Genomic DNA, 19,005 nt, shown 5'->3' with positions numbered 1-19,005 from the left:
TGGAAGCGAGTGTTTGTAATTCTGCTGGGAGAGGAGGTGGTGATGGCAGACTCTAGGCAGAGTTCTGAGAAAGGAGGGGTGTTTCTTTGCCTCCTTTCCACTTTCCTTTTCCTCTCAGTCCCCTTCCTATTCTTCTCTCTCACTCTTTCTCTCCTTTCCAATCCTTCCCCTCAATTTTCAGCCATGTTCTTTTACTCCCTTTACATATTAGCCTACAGCAGTTGAGAACACAGTGACACCCCTTTCAGAGAGATCTAGCTCGTTAAGGACTCTGGACGATAGTTCGAAAGAAATTAACTCTCAGTAGTGAAACTTCGGCCTCGGTAGGAGGGACACTTATGAACCGAAAGTCTTCTCAGGAATTGTCTGTTTATAAGATCTGTTCACTGTTTATGGGACAGAGATGCTGAGTGCCCACTGTGTGCTGGATGCTGTCATCAAACACACAGATGGGTAAATGATGTCACTCAGTTTTGAGGACCCTGCTGTGGCAGGGGAGGGGACACACAAGTATTGAAATTAGTAGTCATAGTGTGGTATTGTAATGGCCTTCATGGAGGCATGAACCACATCTTGTGTCCACATAGCTGGGTGTGAGAACAACCCCAGAGTATCCATTCCCTTGGTCTCAGAGACTTTGAGGAGGAGAATATTTGAAATAAGGTAATCTGTGAGTTCTGTAATAAAACCATCCTGGAAGTTTGAACTCTTCACGACTGGAGTTTAGTGAGGCCTAGATTTGATTCTGCCATTTTTGTTTCAGCTTCCTTCCTTTGCTTCAATTTTTTTCTGTTATTCCACTGACTCCTATGTCAGCTCTGCCCCAGTGTGAGATGCGGAACTTACAAACCTGAGCCAGAGAGGGGCAGACGGGATTGGGCTGCAGAGTAGACCAATTTCCCTTGGGTATTCAAAGTATCATCTTACAATGTTAACACACATTTTTAGACAGGAGACTGTCCCAAGATTCTTTTCTTTTCCTGGTTTGCCATTAGCCATTTATAATCCTCACATCTGCCCTGTCTGCAGTGATAACAACAATAAGAAAGACTCCTAGTCTTTTTATTGTAAAAGCCATAAACTGGGCCCTTGACAACTGCAGAAAATGTTATCACTACTTTATTTTTATTGTCAGTATAACTTTTAATTGCTTTCTTTATCTTCGTGCCTGCCTGTTGTTTTCTGGGATGCGGCTAACAATGTTTTGAAAGTCAGTTCAGAGGTGAACTAATGATATAGCCATAATAGCAGATGTAGGCACGTTGGCATTTGGTGAATGTCAAATCCTAATTTTAACGATAATAAATTTTGGGGAGGAACGAGAAGTTCTCAACTAGTAAAAGGAAGGTCCTCTGGGGGAGAGGCTCTTGTCCTTCATACAGAGTGGTGTTCATTTCTACTGCAGTAGGAAATATGGCTTTTTTGCCTCCGTGACTTCCTTCATCATTCAGCCTGCTTAACCTCGAGGAACCTCAGCTTTTACAAGTAAGGATAGGAGCCGCGTTATAAATCCTTTCTCTTCTTGTAATCAGCGCCTGTGTGGCAACCTCCATGCCAGTAATCACCAAACTCATTGGATTTGGACCGCTCAGTTCACGTTGATCTGGTTTTTAGGCTTCCTTCCCTCCATGCCTTCAGATGCTATGTGTGCCGTATCTTCATTGGACTTTACTTCTCCTGAGAATCCTGACTTATGCGATGAATTTATTCCTATTGAGAGGATTGGACGAATGGACGGAGGGGCTTTTGGAACAGGGCTGAGCACCACCCCAGCGGGAAGTTTCCCCACTTCATCCCAAGACACCTCCCCTTTCCTGGGATCAGTGGTTTGAATCTGAGGGTTTTTTTTGGCGTTGTGTCTTATTTAGCTTTGGTGGCACAATGTTAAAGAAGTCATTGACTCATTCAAAGTCATTGTCATACTGAGAGGTAATGAAGGTACTAGAACGTTGACTGCATTCTCCTTTATTTCCTGTGCCCGTGCACGCGCGTGTGTGTGTGTGTGTGTGTGTGTGTGTGTGTGTGTGAGAGAGAGAGAGAGAGAGACAGAGAGACTTTCCTGCAGAAGGTCACGCAGAGCCCTTCAAGGAGATGACTGGCAGCTTTCTATGCTGTCAGTAGGAAAGGCTGAATGGGTGGCCTCAGGCCTCTGATGCCCACTGGGCAGCCTCCAGATAGTTTTCTAGATGAGAAATTATAGAACTACCTGGATTTCTAGCCCAAGTGTGTTTGGGGAAGAGAGTTAAACAGCATGCGGATTTGAATTTTGAATGAGGAAAATATAGTGAAAGATTTTTTTGACATCAGACTTTTTTTTTGGTGGGGGTGCCTATGGGGCAGATTTTTATTTTTCTCTTTTACTTTTGGTTTTTATTCTTCTATATAATTTTTAAAGACACCAATGAGAAGCAATTACCCCTGGACCGTTTCTCTCAGTGAAAAATATTAGGTGTCACTGTGAGGAAATGGCACATGGCCATAAGGACAAGGTGTGGCAGAGTCATCCAAAATGCTGACCACCTCCCTCAGGGCTCTGTGGGCTTGGCAAGTTCTTCAACTCTGTGCCCCACTCACTTCATCTACATGATGGAGACAGTAATCTCTTTGGATGTTGTGATTAACTGAGGTCACTTTTGTTAGACTCTTAGAATAGTCCCTGGTACCTAGTCTTTTTTTTTTTTTTTTTTTTTGAGAGAGAGCGAGAGAGCATACAGGGGTGGGGGAGAGGAGTGGAGGGGGAGAGGAGGAGAGAGAGGGAGAGAGAGAATCTTAAGCCCTTAAGAATCTCCACACCTGACTTGGAGCTCGATCTCAGAATGGTGAAATCAAGAGTCAGGTGCTTAACTGACCGAGCCACCCAGGTGCCCCACAGTCCCTAGCACTTAGTAAGCAGTTCATGTTTATTATGTATGATTATCCACTAATTCTGTTAGGTCATGTTATTACATTATGAAAGAATCGAGTTTCTTGGTACAGTGATGTGGTCTTAGAAACTAGGGACAGATGTCCAACCAGGCTAGCGTTAATGACTGTTTGGCCATTGCGTGGTCATCTGGATCAGAGAAGAAGGCCAGCGTAGCAACTGTTTTCATCAAAGCCCAGTTTGCCACACTCATCGGGAGTCTGCGGAGCCCCTCCAAAGCTGAGTGAGCAGAGCCCTAGAGTCCTTGAGTAGCTGCTCCGGTGTAGAGGATATAAAACATTGCAAATGGTCTTTTGTGAAACATCCAGGAAAGGATGCTTGACTGTTAACCAGCCGTTCCACTAACCAGCTGTGTGTGCTCAGGGTCAGGCCAGCTATTCGTTTGTTCGTTCATTCGTTTGTTCATTCATTCATTCATTCAGTTCAATTCATTTGTAAATAGTGCTAAGATATTTTAAAGTAAATTAAAAGATCTCTTATTGCAGAATTTCACAGTCACCAAGACATGGAAATAACTTAAGTGTCCGTCAACAAATGACTGGATATATGAGAGGTGGTATATATGCTCCGTGGAGTATTTATTATCCAGCCATGAGAAAGAAGGAAATCCTGCCGTTTGTAACAACATGGATAGACCTCTAGGGCATTATGCTAAGTGAGATAAGTCAGACAGAGAAAGACAAGTAATGTATGATAAGACTTACACGTGGAGTCAAAAAAAGCCGAACTTGTAGAAGCAGAGTGTAATGTGGTGGTTCCCAGGGCCATGGGGTGAGAGAATTGGGGAGATGTTGGTCAAAGGGTTCAAATTTGTAGTTAGAAGATGAATAAGTTCTGGAGAATCTAACGCACAGCATGGTGATGGGAGTGAACATGCTATGTTATGTACTTGAAAGTCGCTGAGAGACTAAGTCATAAATGTTCTCAGCACAGAAAAGCAGTGGTAATTATGGGACACAGTGGGGGTGTCAGCTGACAGTGCTACGGTGATCGTATTACAGCATATAAATGTACCAAGTCAACACGCTGTACACCTTAAACTTTGTGTCCTAGGTCAACTATACCTCAAATAAGAAAATAAATCTTGACATTCCACCCCTGATATAATATGGCTTTCCATCCCTCCCAGCCTCCCCTGGCAAGAAAGGAAGGAAAGAAGGAAGGAAAGAAATTTCCCTATGTAACCAAGATAACGTTACCTTTGCTAATGTAATTAATAATACGTCTTTAATATTCGCTGACATCCAGTTCACAGTCAGCTTTCCCCAGGTACGGTCAGGTCATATGCTGACATTATCGCAGTCGCTTCGTATGGGGAGTGAGGGGTGGTGCTGACTAAATGGTCTCTTAGGCTCAGTGTTCATGGTTTAATACCTTTAACCAAGCGCTGCTCCAGTTCTGTTCCTTTCTCTCTGTTCCTGGAGAAGGAAGATTCACATTGTATGGACACCAAGAATTGCTCTCAGCATGAGGAGATGGAAATGTGGAAAGTGATTGGCTCATGGTATCAGTGGAGACAGGTCAGGGGTGCGTCGCACTGGGTCGGGCAGACGCAGCGCGCATGCCGGTTCCACACGGGAGACAGAGGTTTTGGTGCAAGAGTGCCTTGTATTTGATGTGCTCCCTGAATGTTCATACTGCCGTGTACACCTACGAGGAGGATTCCTGCAATCCTTCTGAGTCCCTCTTGTTTTGTTATCTGAGACGCTGGTGTTTTATTCAGGGAGACTAAATGCTCGTCTCTCAGATTACCTGTCTAGGGAAAGTCTCATCGTTCCAGAACAAAAGAGTGAAAAAGTCACGTAGTGACAGCCTAGTGGATCGCAGAACTTGGATCTCGGGTGCTCCAGCCCCAGGGGTCTCCGGACTGTTGGCAAGTTCTCTGCATTGGGTGGGCGTCCCCGTGAGGCCACTTCTCAGCTTCTTACCTCCCCGCCAAACCTCCCCGGGGCCACCATGTTCCACGTGTGAGCTATGAGGGCCCATTAGGAACACGCTCTGCCTACCTGCAGTCTGAACCAGTTGAGAAGTAGGGCTGAGGGGCCAGGCAGGTGGAGACCAGAATAAGAACTACTGTGGAAAAAAGAAGAATTGGAGGCTGCAGTGTGTGCCGATAAAGAGCTTCTTAATTCTGAACCTGCAAATCAGGTAGCAATGCTGACTGCAGGGCTCTTCCCCCAGCCTAAGGGAGAGAAGCTGTAGGTGGGCTTCCAGAAGGTTCCAAGGGATGGAGAGAGAAGGGGCTGAGCATCCAAGTCTCCTTCCTGCCCTGGGGAGGAGGGAGTCAGAGGGGACACAGGGGGCTAGAGCCACAGACAGAGGGACACCGGGAAGGCGAATGACTCTTCCCCCTTACAGTGAGCTTCCTCTTCAGACCTGGCATTTCCCACTGTCATGGGTGCCTTGTGGGCTCCTTCCCCCTGTCTCGGCTTTGTAGACTAATTTATATGAAGAGAGAGAAAAATATGAGCTAAGTTCTGATAATAGTATTGTTCAATAAATACTGTCATTTCATATGATATTCACTCCCTGAATAGAGAAATCTTAAAAAAAAAATTCAACTTCAAAGTTTCCTCCAAACTCTGGATATTTGTTGTGTGAATGAATGCACCAATTGCCTGTTTGCATTTGGGAGACTTAGGGTGTGTGTGTGTGTGTGTGTGTGTAAGCAGAGAGGAAGTGGGTTGGAGAGCCAAGGTTTTCTGAAATATTTATTACCTAGAGGAATTCCAGGCGTCTCTGAAGGGTGTCCCAAGTGTCCTAGAAGTCTGCTCCTCTGACGGATAACATTCTGCCCCTGGGTCCCAGGGCTGACATGTTAGGGACTTGACCCAGCACTTGTTTTGGGAGCCCCTTCTTTCCCAGGTGACCAGCAGTCCCCTCATGGAGGGAGATGAGCTATCCAGGTCCCAAGAAGCTGGTGTGACCGGGGAGGAGGAAGCAGGGGCTGGCAGAGGAAGTGGAGTGGGCAGCGTCTGCTGACCTCTGGCATGGTATGGAAGCCGTACTTTGTGGTCAGCCATGTGTGCAGCAAGACAACAACCTTTGTTCACATTAATGGAGCACAAGATTGCATTACATTTTTATGGACATTAAAAATTTGTAATAAAACACTGGGCATGGAGCCTGCTTAAGATTCTCTCTTTCTCTTCCTCTACCCCTCTGCCCAACTCATGCTTTTTATCTCTCTCTAAAATAAAAATAAAAAGATAAAAGGAAAGAAATGTTAAGGATCAAGCAGTTCAGAGACAAGTTTCTGAGAAAAAAAATTTGTAATAAAACATACGTAACAAAATGTTACTATTTTAACCACTTTTAGGTGTACAGTTCAGTGACATCAAGTACGTTCACTGTGGACCACTGCCATCCGTCTCCAGGACAATTTCCTCTTCCCCAGTTGGAACTCCAGCCACTAACCACCCCTGGAAACCACCATTCTACTTTCTATGAATTAGACTACTCTAGGCACCTCACATAAGTGGAATCATACAGTGCTTATCTTTCTGTGACTGGCTTATCGCACTCAGCATAATGTCAGCAAGGTTGATCCGTGATATACCAAGCATCAGAATTTCTTTCCTTTATTTAAAAAAAATTTTAATGTTTATTTATTATTGAGAGAGAGAGAGAGGGCGAGCAAGGGAGGGGCAGAGAGAGAGGGAGACACAGAATCCGAAGCAGGCTCCAGGCTCTGAGCTGTCAGCACAGAGCCCAATGTGAAGCTTGAATGCATGGACAGTAAGATCATGACCTGAGCCAAAGTCAGACGCTTAACTGACTGAGCCACCCAGGGGCCCCCCAATTTCTGTATTTTCAAATTCTTAATGTTTATCACACTAATTAACAAATCACAGATTTCATCAAGAAAAAAAATCGTTCGTCACATTCATTCTGCTACTTAGTAGAGGATCTGATGTTACTCCAGTATAGAAGAACAGAAAGAGTTCTGTTTGGACACTTTTGGAGTAAGGACTTTTTGGTCTGGATGCTAGCTGACCAGCTCAGCATGCTGAGGTATAATTTACATATAGTAAAGATAATAAATCTCAGAATTTTAAAACCCCTATAAGGACCACCTAGATCAAGATGTAGAACATTTCCAGCACCCTCTAAGGCTCCCTGGTACCCTTTTCCCCAGTGAGAAGATTGCCCCTCCTTCTCCAAGGTGGGCACTATTCTGACCACTGTCACCATAAATTAGTTTTGCCTGATTTGAATTCCATGTAAATAGAATCCTACTTAAGTTTTGTGAGATTCCTTCCTGCTATGTAAGTTCATTTTCTTTCACTGCTGTGTAGTATTTTATTGTATGAAATTTAGATAGCCTTTCTACACTTGGTAGATACTTGATTACTTCCAGTTTGGGGCTATATGAATAAGGCAGCTAAAAACATTCTTGTACATGTCTTTGGTGGATGAGGTAGGAGTTATTCATTCAGGTAACTAACTGTCCCTAGAATTGGTTTATGTTCACACATACAGAGGGGACATCATATTGTCCATGATACATGGTTTTAGAGTACATGAAAGGGATCATACAAAGCTATATATACAGACAGAGGAGGATAGTCTAGTAAAGTATATGCTAGAACCAAAGCAGATCATTGCTTTTTGCGTTTCTTGACTATAATAAATATTCTAAGCCAGAGGGTTAATTTCCTGAGAGCCGAGATTCTCGTGTGAAAGTATGCTGTTTCCTCATGTCTTCTCTAGAAGGGTTGGGAAAAGGACCTTTTCATTCATTCTGCATAGACGCATATAGTCTCTAATTTTAGATTGTCATTGTGAAAAAAGTCATGAATTACTAAAAACTCTTGAGAATATCTACTTTTTGGGGGTCCCTGGCATTGGAATGAATAAGGTTCTTAAATATTCATTTATGTTTTTCTTTCTGTGTCATTCTGGGTATTGTGATGAAAATAAACTGTTGCCAATTTAGAATGCCTGAATACTCTTATAAAAATTTAATTCCACCCATATTAACTAGGCTTTCAAGGCTTTTTTAGAGGGCCCGTTTTCCTCTAATAGGTTAGTAGAGGGAAAATGTTAGCCTAGAAAATTGATGGATGGAAGGAGAACAAGGAAACTGAGCTCTGGCCACCAACAGGGCTGCTGCATCGATTTAAAATTGAAAAGAGTCTGTGTTTTATGAAAGTGAAGAATTAGGTTAGCACTCCCCTTGACAAGAATATAAAAAATTCTAGTGGCCTGTAGCACACGCATACATTTAAGGTATCACCACCTCTTCATAGCACCTAATGACATTTTTTAACAACTCTACAGTGTGAATCAATATTACGGATGTCCTGTTCTGGGAGTCTTACACACACACACACACACACACACACACACACACACGTCCTGAGATGACACTTGTACAAGGTTAGCGTTGAAACTTTGTGTGTAACAGCAGAGCACCTGAAGTCACCAGATGTACGTCTCTCTATAAGGGAGGGGTGTATGTGTGCGGTTGTTGGAGCAGAGCGACGGTGTACACTCTGATGTGGAATGTTGTCCAGCGACATCGCCAAGTGAAAGAAACAAGGGGGAGGCTAGTGTATAGACTGCGCCACCTTTATGTAAGAAAGGTGGGGATGTAGGGGGCTTCACTTATATTTGCGTGGAGAAACACTGGAAAGATAAACAAGAAACAAGTACAAATGGGATCTGTAGCAGTCAGCGGGGAACACGGGGGTTGGGGGTAGGTGTAGGAAGGGCCCCTTCTGCATGGATCCCTTTATCTTGCGTTGACTTTTGGAATCATGCAGAAGACAACCCACCCACAGAAGCGAATCTGTCTGGGCATGCCCCTTGACCCTGAACTAGACCAAGAGCAGGTGGCAGAAAGCAAAGCTGGCTGAATGTATCACGAAAGGGTGAGATCATACACTCCATTTCCTTTCTCAGAAGCTCTCAAGTTCAGCCATTCAGTCGCAGGTGCTTATTGAACCGATCTGCCAGTCCGAGGTGCCAGCTGCTATTTTAGGTGGCGTCGGTGGGAGCCTTCAGGTCCAAGCTTTCATGGAGCTGCCTGAAGGGGTAGACAAGGAGATGATGGGGTGGGGGGAGAGAAGGCTCCTGCAGGTAGGCCCAGGGGAGAGGCGAGGGCAGTCCCTGCTGAGGTCACAGGCGAGGGTAATTGCTGTTCTATATTCCTGCATGCTCAAGGCTTGGTGGTGGATAGCATTTTTGCACACAGGAGAACAAAGTGGGGTAAATTCTCCTTTTTATTCCTTCACTACAGCGGTCAGGATGTCATTTACCATAGTCTCATTACCTCTTCAGTTAAGTTTCAAATAAAGAAATAAACACATAGCAGTCGCTGGTACCCCAGTGTACTACTGTGTGGTCAGGAGGTCAGAGTTTAGATGAATAAAGAAAAAGTTGATCTGACCATTATACTTTTGTTTTCACAATAGTTGGGTTATATGGGGGATCATGCTATCTCTATGATTTGTGACTATAACCATAGGTTATTGAACAGACAAGATATTACTCTGACAAGCCTGTTATTTATATTTTTTCCATTCAGAAAGTGGTTAAATGTAAATTTTCCCTTTGAAGGGACATATTGGCTGTAGAAAATAGAATCCTTCCCCTCCCCCCACAGTCCTCATGTTGCTAGTATCTTCATGACAATTATTCTCTGAAAATACTATGGAGATGTTTCCACAGTAGATGATGCAGACATTTGAAACATTTCTCTGCTGTTGATTATTATTTTTTTCTCATTCTGGTCTTTGTCTCATTCTGGCATATTTGTCTTTCAGAGTTTCTAAAACAGATGAAATATTAGTACAGTTATTTTTAAAAGTTTCTACAATGACGTGATTTTTTAAAGGGAGAAATTTTTTTCCTCTCTGTTTCTTTCAGTTCCATTACATTTTGGTGAGGCTTGAGAAACAGAGATCAAAGGCCATAGGAAAATGTCATGGTCAAAGTGCTGCTCACCTCACCAATTCTCCAGTGACCTAAACCTTGCTCAGATTTGACAGGATAACAACACAGACTGGCAGCCAGAGTTGGAAGTGTGGGATTTTCCTGGCAGCCAAAGCCGAAAATGCAGATCTATCTGAAGCTGGCATATTCACAAACAGTCGTGGGTTTGTGATTTAGTCAGGAAAGCACCAGAAGTCAGATTTAGGAGTCAAAAAAAAAAGAAAAGAAAAGAAAAGAAAAGAAAAAAAGCAGAGTAATGCAGATCCTTATTTTATGAGCACAATCAAGTGCCAACTATAGAACATTAAGGAGACACCCAGGGGTCCCAGGGTCCACTGTCATCCTAGGTGAAGATGGATGACGAAGGCTTGCCATCGTGTTTCCCTGTGGCCTGTTGCTTAAGACACTTGGGTCATCTCGGAGGACTGGCCATTTCGAGACTTTGTTAGTTCTCTTCTCTCTGGGAATCTCGGGGCAAACTCAGGAGGACATGGTCTCTGCCTCTTGGTAGGTAAAGCAAAGGAGAAGCAGTGACCACGCGAGCTCTTCCACTCCGTCACCTGTCCTGGCCTTACAGGAATGTGTGATGGCACTGGGCTTGGCTGTGGGAGTCACCAGAGCTGCTCCCCGATGGTGTGACCATTCGCGTAGTCCATCACCAGCACAGCAGGGCCGTGAGGCGCATTAGGCAGCTTCGTGCCGGGGTAATGCAAGAAATCTGGGAACGGTGAGGGGGGATGTCCGGTGCTCACGCTGGGCTGTGTTTTCTTTCTGAATTTCATTTCCGGAGAGGAGATAAGCACAGCGGGGATGCAAAGGTGAGAAAGGACGAGGGGGCCAGTTCTCTGAGGCCTTTTGCTGTTTGGGGAGATGTTTGTAGAGTGAGGGTGTCCAAACGCCGTGCAGCAGCCCGTGAAATTTCTCGTAGTCGTTGGGCGTTCTTCCTCCACGACCGTGGTCCCCCCACGCTCCTGTTAGAAGCCCAGCCGCACCGAGTGGAGATTGTGTTGCTTTGTCACAACTGTGGAGGAACAAGTTTGTTGCTCATCACAGAAACCAAAGAACGGCTTTTCTTGGAAGCAACTCCCTGTTTTCTAAGCACACAGTAAACTATCCTCCAGTGTCCACTCTGCCTGGATATTCTCAGCCAACGCTGCTTACGTCTTCTGCTCACAGCACGATCCTTGGCTCCTTGGCTCCTTGATGAGTCAACAAAAGATGAGTGTGTGTTACAACAGTGTTAGCATTCTGCCAAAGCCCGCGTTCTGTTGATTTCATGAAAAATAAATGGATTCTTTTTTATGGGCATATTTTAGTGAATTGACAGTTTGTATGTCTAGCCTGTTAAGAGTTTTTTAAGCCACCGATAGGCATGTGACCCTCTTTGTGAGAGTCTCAGGGCAGTCCGACAGAATGGGTGTAAGGTAGGATAGTCATGAGGACAACAGAAATAGAGAGCTCGTGTTTGTATATTGCATTAGAGCTCATGACATCAATTGCCGTGTCGCATATGTTACTCAACAGGAGATGGAAGGGAGGACAGACCTAACGAGCTCAACAGGCCAGTTTGAGTCAAAGAGCTTTTATGTCTAACCAGTGAAGGTAATGGGGGTCCTTTCATGTTGGTGAGAATAGCTCAGAGGACAGCATGAAACAGCAGAGTGGACAAGAAATGTTCGGAATGGGCTGGGAAGAAGTGGTGAACGTGACACCAGAGAAGGTCCATCTCTTGGCAAAATTCTGTGGAGCAAATAGAGGCTGAAATTCGCGTCAGCAGCAAACTTATTTCCTGCCTGACTGGGTTAGGGAAAGAAAATAAACTCTAAGAGGTTTTTAACAAAATATTATCATGTTAACATTTATATATATTTATAACATATATAAATATTAATGAATACAAATATTTATATATAAGTGCATTATTTATATATACTATATATATGATTTGTATATATATATAAATGTATCATGTGTTGGTAATTTTTAGTATTTATTAGTAAATTTGGTCATATGTTTATGTTCAGAAGTTGGCCTTTATAAGTAAATAAAATTCATAATCTGCCAGGACATTTATATTTCTGTCAACCAATTTTCTCATGTCTGAGGTTGCTGCTGGCATTTTCACTGCCAAGATCCTGGTATACTTTTTTTTTTTCTCCCCAACCATGGCTTGAAGGATGTAATGAGCTGGGCTCTGAAAGCCCAGTTAAAATGTATCTCAAAACAATAATAAAAGTCACTGGCTGTTTCCTGTCCTCTTCCCATGATTATTGAATGACTAAGTGAGGAATTAACATGATTGCTGTGTGGACACCCATAGCACAGGCCTGGGCAGATGGGTGTTCAGTAAATTGGTATTTTCCCTCACCAATAGTGCTTTTCTTCCTTCCTTCCTTCCTTCCTTCCTTTCTTTCTGTTTTTTTAAAAGTAGCCTCCGCACTCAACATGGGGGCTTGAACTCATGACCCTGAGATCAAAAGTCACATGCTTTACCAAGTGAGCCAGCCACACCCTTCAGTAGTGCTTTTCAGCTTTTCCCTGAGTAACCCCAGGCACACAGAGTAGTGGACACATGAGCTCAGGCACCTCTGGATATTTCCCAGACTCCCGTTGAGGAACACCAGTGAGGCACACCACTGAGGCACACCAATGTTCTAGGAAGACGACCCATTATAACCTTGTGGCTTTGCTACTCCCTGGCACACATACTATGACTTGAGAAGGTTAGTGTTAGTGGCTAATGGCAGAAGGGAGTGGTCAGGATAGTCATCCCAAATATATTTTGTCATGTTTGACATTCTTTGAAACTTGGCCACTTATATGTGGTTTATAAGGCACTTCCCTTGAGCATGTTGGATTTGACAGCACACCTGTGCCCTGAGCCGTCCTGGACAGCAGGCAGGAAATCATTGTTCCTAACTTCTGCGTTTGCGTGTTCAGTGAAAATGCGGATATTCCTATGAGGACGTACTCGTGTAGTACGTAGCATTCTGTGGATTTTAGTTACATACTGAGTTTAATGGTGGATTTCTAACTGACAGATAAGATAATGAGGCAACATTTTTTTAGTAGCTCAGATAAATGAAAATAAAAGAGAAACACTCCTGTTCATCTAGGCATTTCTGTAGCAGAATTATAGAATCTACTAATTATAGATGATCCTTGATTGCCTGTGAATTCAGGGGTCCTTGTGGATCATTTCAATTCTATGATAATCGAAAAAGTTTACCTTGGTTGTTAGTTCTTGTTTCTGTGGAACCAATCTTATTTTAAAGCCAAATTTTGGCAGAGGAGGTAACATTTTGAGCAATGTGGGTGTTACCCCGTGTTATAGATGAAGAGACAGAGGTTCAGAGAGACTAATGCAAGACCATCCACTGAGTCATGGAGCTGGGCTGTAACTTCACCTCTCTGACTCACGACTCATTCTCTCTCAAACTACTGCCTACCCACTAGTAGAAATATGGTAAAATGTCCTGAAAGATAGGGGGAGGCCTAAAAAAGGCTAACATAATTGCAAATCATCAATTCCTGAGTAAGCAAGAATTGACAAATATTTGAGAGAGTTAACTTTGGTTTCTTTGTGCAAAAGTATCGATAAGTCTTATAAGGAGTCAAGGAGGTAATGGACTAAAAATACTTTGGTAAGAGGCACCTGGGTGGCTCAGTAGGTCAAGCATCCGACTTCAGCTCAGATCATGATCTCATGGTTCGTGAATTTGAGCTCTGTTTCGGGCTTTGTGCTGACAGCCCAGAGCCTGGAGACTGCCTCAGAGTCTGTGTCTGCCCCTCTCTGTCCCTCTCCTGCTTGCAGTCTGTTGTCTCTCTCTGTCTCAAAAATAAACATTAAAAAAAATTTTTAAATGCTTTGGTAAGTATAATCAACTGTAGATATACTAAGGAAGATTGTCCATTAAACCTCTGCCCCTTGAAAGAATCTGCACCTGGGACTGCACCCTTGGTCCTTCTGAGTCACAGGATGGACGTCATGGTGGCTCCGAAGGGCCGTGGACCCTAGCTGAGACTTCCGTCTGGTCCAGACAAATAATTGCCAAACAAAGCAATGAGTTGAATGAGGATTGCCATGACCAAGAACACGTTTTCTTGTTGAAGAGCTCTGGAACTTTCCTCCTAAAAGGCACACAGGTTTTAATAACTCGCTTTAAAGCAAACCGAGTCCTGTGTTCTCTCTCAGCCCCTTGGGAAACTTGCTCATACATATGTGCTGAGTAGCAGGAATGGAAAGACCCCGCCATATTTAAGCGTGTAGCAAATAGTAACAGTTGGCCGATGGGAGTCCACACTCATGTTTTCTTGACAGTTGGAACTCTGGTCGTTGATGAATTATTCCTTGAGCAATGTCTTAACCTAAATAGTGCAATTACTTAATGTAGTGCCTAAACATTTTCACCTGTGTTAGAACTAATGCAGCAGTTGTTGGTTACACAAGAGCTACTGATGACTTTTCTCTCATCACTGTTCATTTTCTGAAAACATCTTGAGACAGACTTTGTAATGCCCAGTATAGTAACTGGCACACTGAGGGATGATAAATATGTGTGTGTGTGTGTGTGTGTGTGTGTGTGTGTGTATTTGCTGAATATACCATCTACAGAAGCATCTACTGGAAGCCAGGCTGTTTGTAGGAGCATCTGTGAGTAAGATGGCCTTCTCAATTGGTCTTTATTCACACGAAGCTTATAAAATATGTTCTTTGGGTTTTCTTAATTGAAATTTGATAGAGGTAATTGTAGAGGTAAATGTAAATGAGTTTTTTTTTTTTTTAAGTTTATTTATTTTGAGAGGGAGACCGAGAAAGAGTGCGCAGGGGAGGGACAGAGAACATACGAAACAATCCCAAGCAGGCTCTGTGCCATCTGCTCAGAGCTTGATGCGGGGCTCAAACGCACGAACTGTGAGATCATAACCCAAGCCGAGATCACCACCTGAGTGAAAATCAAGAGCTGGACACTTAACCGACTGAGCCACCCAGGTGCCTCGCGTTACATGAAATACCTTTTAGACAGTTTCCACCAACAGCAACATCTTACAAAAAGGTAACGCAGTATCACAGCCGGGATGTTGACCTTGATACAATCCACCCATATCATTCATATGATCTTTTTAAAAAATTTTTTTTAATGTTTTATTTCTGAGAGAGAGAGAGACAGCATGAACAGGGGAGGGTCAGAGAGAGAGGGAGACACAGAATCTGAAGCAGGCCCCAGGCTCTGAGCTGTCAGCACAGAGCTCAACGTGGGGCTCAAACCCACGAACCGTGAGATCATGACCTGAGCCAAAGTCGGACGCCCAACCAGCTGAGCCACCCAGGCGCCCCATATGATCTGCTAATTTTGTTCAGATGTCTTTCTGAAGTGATTTTAAAATGATGAAGTATGGTTGGGGAGCAAAAAAAAAAACCCGGGTTGTAGGCTCTTGGCAGCAAAGGTGCAACCATAACTTTCTGAACATGTGTTGGGGTGAGGTCAGTTTCCAGATGCAGGGAGAGCAGTGTGGGATGCCTAGCAGGTCTCAGGGAGGAGAGGTTTCCCAGCACCTCAAGACTCCAAGCTTGGGACCGAACCCAGAGGAAGGAGGGAACCTCGTCCTGCGTTTTCCAGAGCTGAGGCAGCCACTGGGGGTGCCTTTCCTGCCCGTGGCCTCCCTGCTCCAGCCACGCGGCGGGAACATGTGCTGTGGTTTAGGCTTACAGGGCCTCTAAGTCTGGTCTACACCCAAATCCAAGACCACACCCGCCCCCTTCTGAAGCAGAATTTCCAGAAGGTTTGAGAATTAGCCTCCGTCTTTGTCATTCTTTCCTTTAGTGTGGTTGTTTTTCTTACTGGATTCAGGCAAGCAAATAATGAAGTATCGGAGGGCTGATGGTCCCTCTTTTTATTCATTATTTAGCAGTCTCTTAACCAAATCTCATCTGCTCTCTGCAGCCTGCATAGCATTGCCCTGGAAAGGTGGATCATTAATGCTGATGGGAATGAAGTCACTTTCTCCCTGGGGAGACATTTCCAGGGAATGAAGACTCTCAGCTCCGATGCTGGGGGTGCGGGGACCTCCCCAGGGGAGGCAGGGATGAAAAGAGGCTGGTGGTGCCCATTATGTTTTTGGGACTGTGGCCTTGTTTCTATTTAGGGAGAGAAAAACCACCCAGCGTTCTTACACTCCAGAATTGAATCCAGCCTTCTGAGGTTCCAAGATAGAGGTTTCTTTCTCCCACCTCCCCTTTTGGGGCTTAAAATTGTCTGGGTTCAGCCTGTGTAAGTAACCACCTCACCGTTAACTCTTCCTCTGAGCCAGGCCTGGGTGGGCAGGCTGCTAGCAATATCCTCACTGCTTTTGCTGGGACGGAGCCAAGAAAGGCAACATTTGCATAATATTCCCTTATTTGGTTTGCCACCTTCTGCCATAGATCTGGAAAATAAAAGACACACCTTTGCAGGAATTACTAATTCTTAAACAAATAACTACATAACAACTGCTTATCATGTGGGAACCTGAGCACTTTTCCAGGAAAAGCTAATATAATAAAATGCTTTGGCAGATGTGCCAGTAGTATAATATTATTTAATAACATTTTAAGGATCCGGTTTTTAAATTTGCAGCTTCTGGAGAAAATAATGTTATATTTCACTAGGAGAACAAGTGCATTGAAATGACCTTTTCAAGGGATTTGGAAAATGCACATGTTCAATTATCCTTTTAAGCCTTTTTATATAATAGGTTCTCACAGAACCTTGTTATTCCTGGTGGATTTTTTTTCTTTGCTCTCACTTTGTTTGTTTTTTTTGTTTGTTTGTTTACCAGGTTATTATTTTTGAGGACTGAACATTTTCTTCAGGGCATATTCTGATTTTTAAGTAAATGGAAGAAAGGATGGTGAATTTCTGCTTGATTGCTTTGGATTTTTCTTTGGATCCAAAGACATGTCTCCATGATTCCAAATGTTCACATATTAGGGAACAATCAGATAATGAGGTTTCTCAGATAATCGCAGAATGCCCATTCTTATATAAACACAGCTGGCCTTGAAGGCTATGTTTGCTTCCCAGGTTTCACGGTCACTTTCTCGAACGCTTTTGGAACCTTTGACTTTCTGTACAGTACATGTGGGCTTTTGTCCATTAAAGAAACTGTGCCCTCGCCTCCTTACCCCTCATATGATAAAGGTTTGAAGAAGGATATAAAAATTGGCTCTCGTCTTCAGACATAACCACTGGTAAATTCTAAAAATGTATTTTCCACGCTTTTTCTAGGCATAAAGAGTTGACGCAATTACTTTCCCGTTGTATGTATTGCTTCTTCCACTTGTCATTAAAGGACCTCTCCTGGGCATTTCCTCCTATTTGTAAGCCTTTTACCTGAATACCGTGTATGCTGTTTGAATCCCAGGAAACAGCATTCCTGGGATTCCCATTCCTAGCTAGCTGTGTACACCAAGGCCGAGGACAGCCGCCATCTCCATACTGATCGGGGCCTCAGTGTGTGTGGTGGGGAGGGGGTCCCACCTGCCTTGTGGAAGTTACCATGCCATAATCCTCCCCTCTCTCTGCTCCCTCTTCTTTTTCCCCATGTGTGTTTTCCTCTGCTTATTTTTCGTTCTTTCTCATTTGCCAGTATTGATCAGAAGCTGGGGGCTACGTGGCTGTTCAGCGGGTTCTTGCCCATGAGCATGCCCACTGCAGGCTGTGGGGAGCAGGCTGGCTCGTCCTGGGAAGTGGGAGACCCCGCATCAGTGTGTGGGTACGCATGGGGGCGGCTGCCTTTATAATTCTCTGCCATGTTTCCTTTTGGGCCTGAGATCATGTGCTCTCCTTTTTGACTGCTAACTGGAAACAGCACCTCACTGAAGATGGAGAACCTGCATTTTAGCGGCTGGTGTGGGGCTGGCTTTGCCTATGTGGTGACCGTGTTGCCTATGTGGTGACCGTGGGAAACGTGTCCTGGCTCTTTGACTAGAGATTAGCAGCCCAAAGCCTGAGGCTCCGCGGGTCAGGAGTTAACTTGGCTGCCAGGTACTGGCCAAGGGCCGTTTAGCGTGTAAGTTCCTGAGAATCAGGAAAGGCAGGGCCGGAGCACCACTCCCAAAGGCGGGGGCTCTCCACCCATCTCCCCACCTGCTGCATGGGTCTCTGATCTCTTCCTTTATTGCTAGTGTAAACTAAGGACAGATGTTGGAAAGGTGTAATTCTGAGCTTGACTGCGAGTCCCCACTTAATGTAAGCCGTTCTTCTCCCCTCCTCTGTCAGGACGCAGATATTTTGGGTATGTAACTCACTTTACAGAGGGGCGAGGGCACGTTGAGATACAGACGGCATGCCATCCACGCAGTGCCCCATCACTGGTCTCTCTGTGTCTAAATTTGTCACATGCATTGACGGCTTAGGCCCTGGTGAGATCTGGGAGCCTTGTGGTCTGTACACAACATCCCTGATCTCTTGCTCTCCCACGTTCTTTGATTCTTGCCTTCCTGTGATTAAAAATCTTGTTTCTCCTCCTCTCACCTGAGCACACTCCTCTTCCTCCGTGGAGTTCTCATGCGACCCTGTTCCACCTGTCAACCTGTCTCCTTCCTTCCTCCCTTCCTTCCTGGGCTCAGTCTTACACTTTATATGTGCAGCGTTCATTCATTCATTCATTCATTCATTCATTCAGTTTCTATCGCACCAGGCCATTGCTTGAAGCTCAGGGCACAGTGATACACGGCACAGTTGCTGCCTCCCAGGAGCCTGTCGCTCATTACCTGGGGAGTCAGGTGAGCTGATGAGTATCCAAGATGGGGATCACAAAGGTCAACAGAAACCCAGGAAAATGGGCACAAGTGTGTGTGGGAGTCAGGAAAGTCACCAGTGGTGAGGTGACGCCCCTTAAAGCGTCTGCAAGGCCAGACTGCGGGGCAGAGGGGAGAGGTCGTGTGGGTAGAAGGAACAGGATGTGCAGAGGCTGGAGGCGCTAACAGTTGGTGTGTTTGTGAAAATGATTTTTGCAGAAATCAAGGTCAGGTGTCCTGGGAGACAGTAGGCTGTGGCCACACCAGGAAGGCCCTTGCTTATCAGAATGAAAACAATAAATTAACACGTACATGGCCCTTGTTATGTGCCAGACACTGAGCATCTTATAGACATCAATTA

General features: G+C 44.5%; 1 protein-coding gene and 1 non-coding gene across 3 annotated transcripts in view; both read left to right on the top strand.

The window, feature by feature from the left end:
* Positions 1-19,005, top strand: part of CAMK1D (calcium/calmodulin dependent protein kinase ID) — a 441,354-nt gene that overhangs the window by 75,117 nt on the left and 347,232 nt on the right. The window lies entirely within an intron of this gene.
* Positions 8,065-8,194, top strand: LOC144227046 (U6atac minor spliceosomal RNA). The gene has a single exon (XR_013333838.1). It is a non-coding gene; the product is annotated as a U6atac minor spliceosomal RNA (small nuclear RNA).

This window comes from Crocuta crocuta, unplaced genomic scaffold (genome assembly GCF_008692635.1).
Source record: "Crocuta crocuta isolate KB4526 unplaced genomic scaffold, BGI_CrCroc_1.0 scaffold32, whole genome shotgun sequence".
NCBI classification, from domain to species: Eukaryota; Metazoa; Chordata; class Mammalia; order Carnivora; family Hyaenidae; genus Crocuta; species Crocuta crocuta.
Note: the sequence above shows the minus strand (reverse complement) of the source record. Positions and strands in the feature narration are given on the sequence as shown.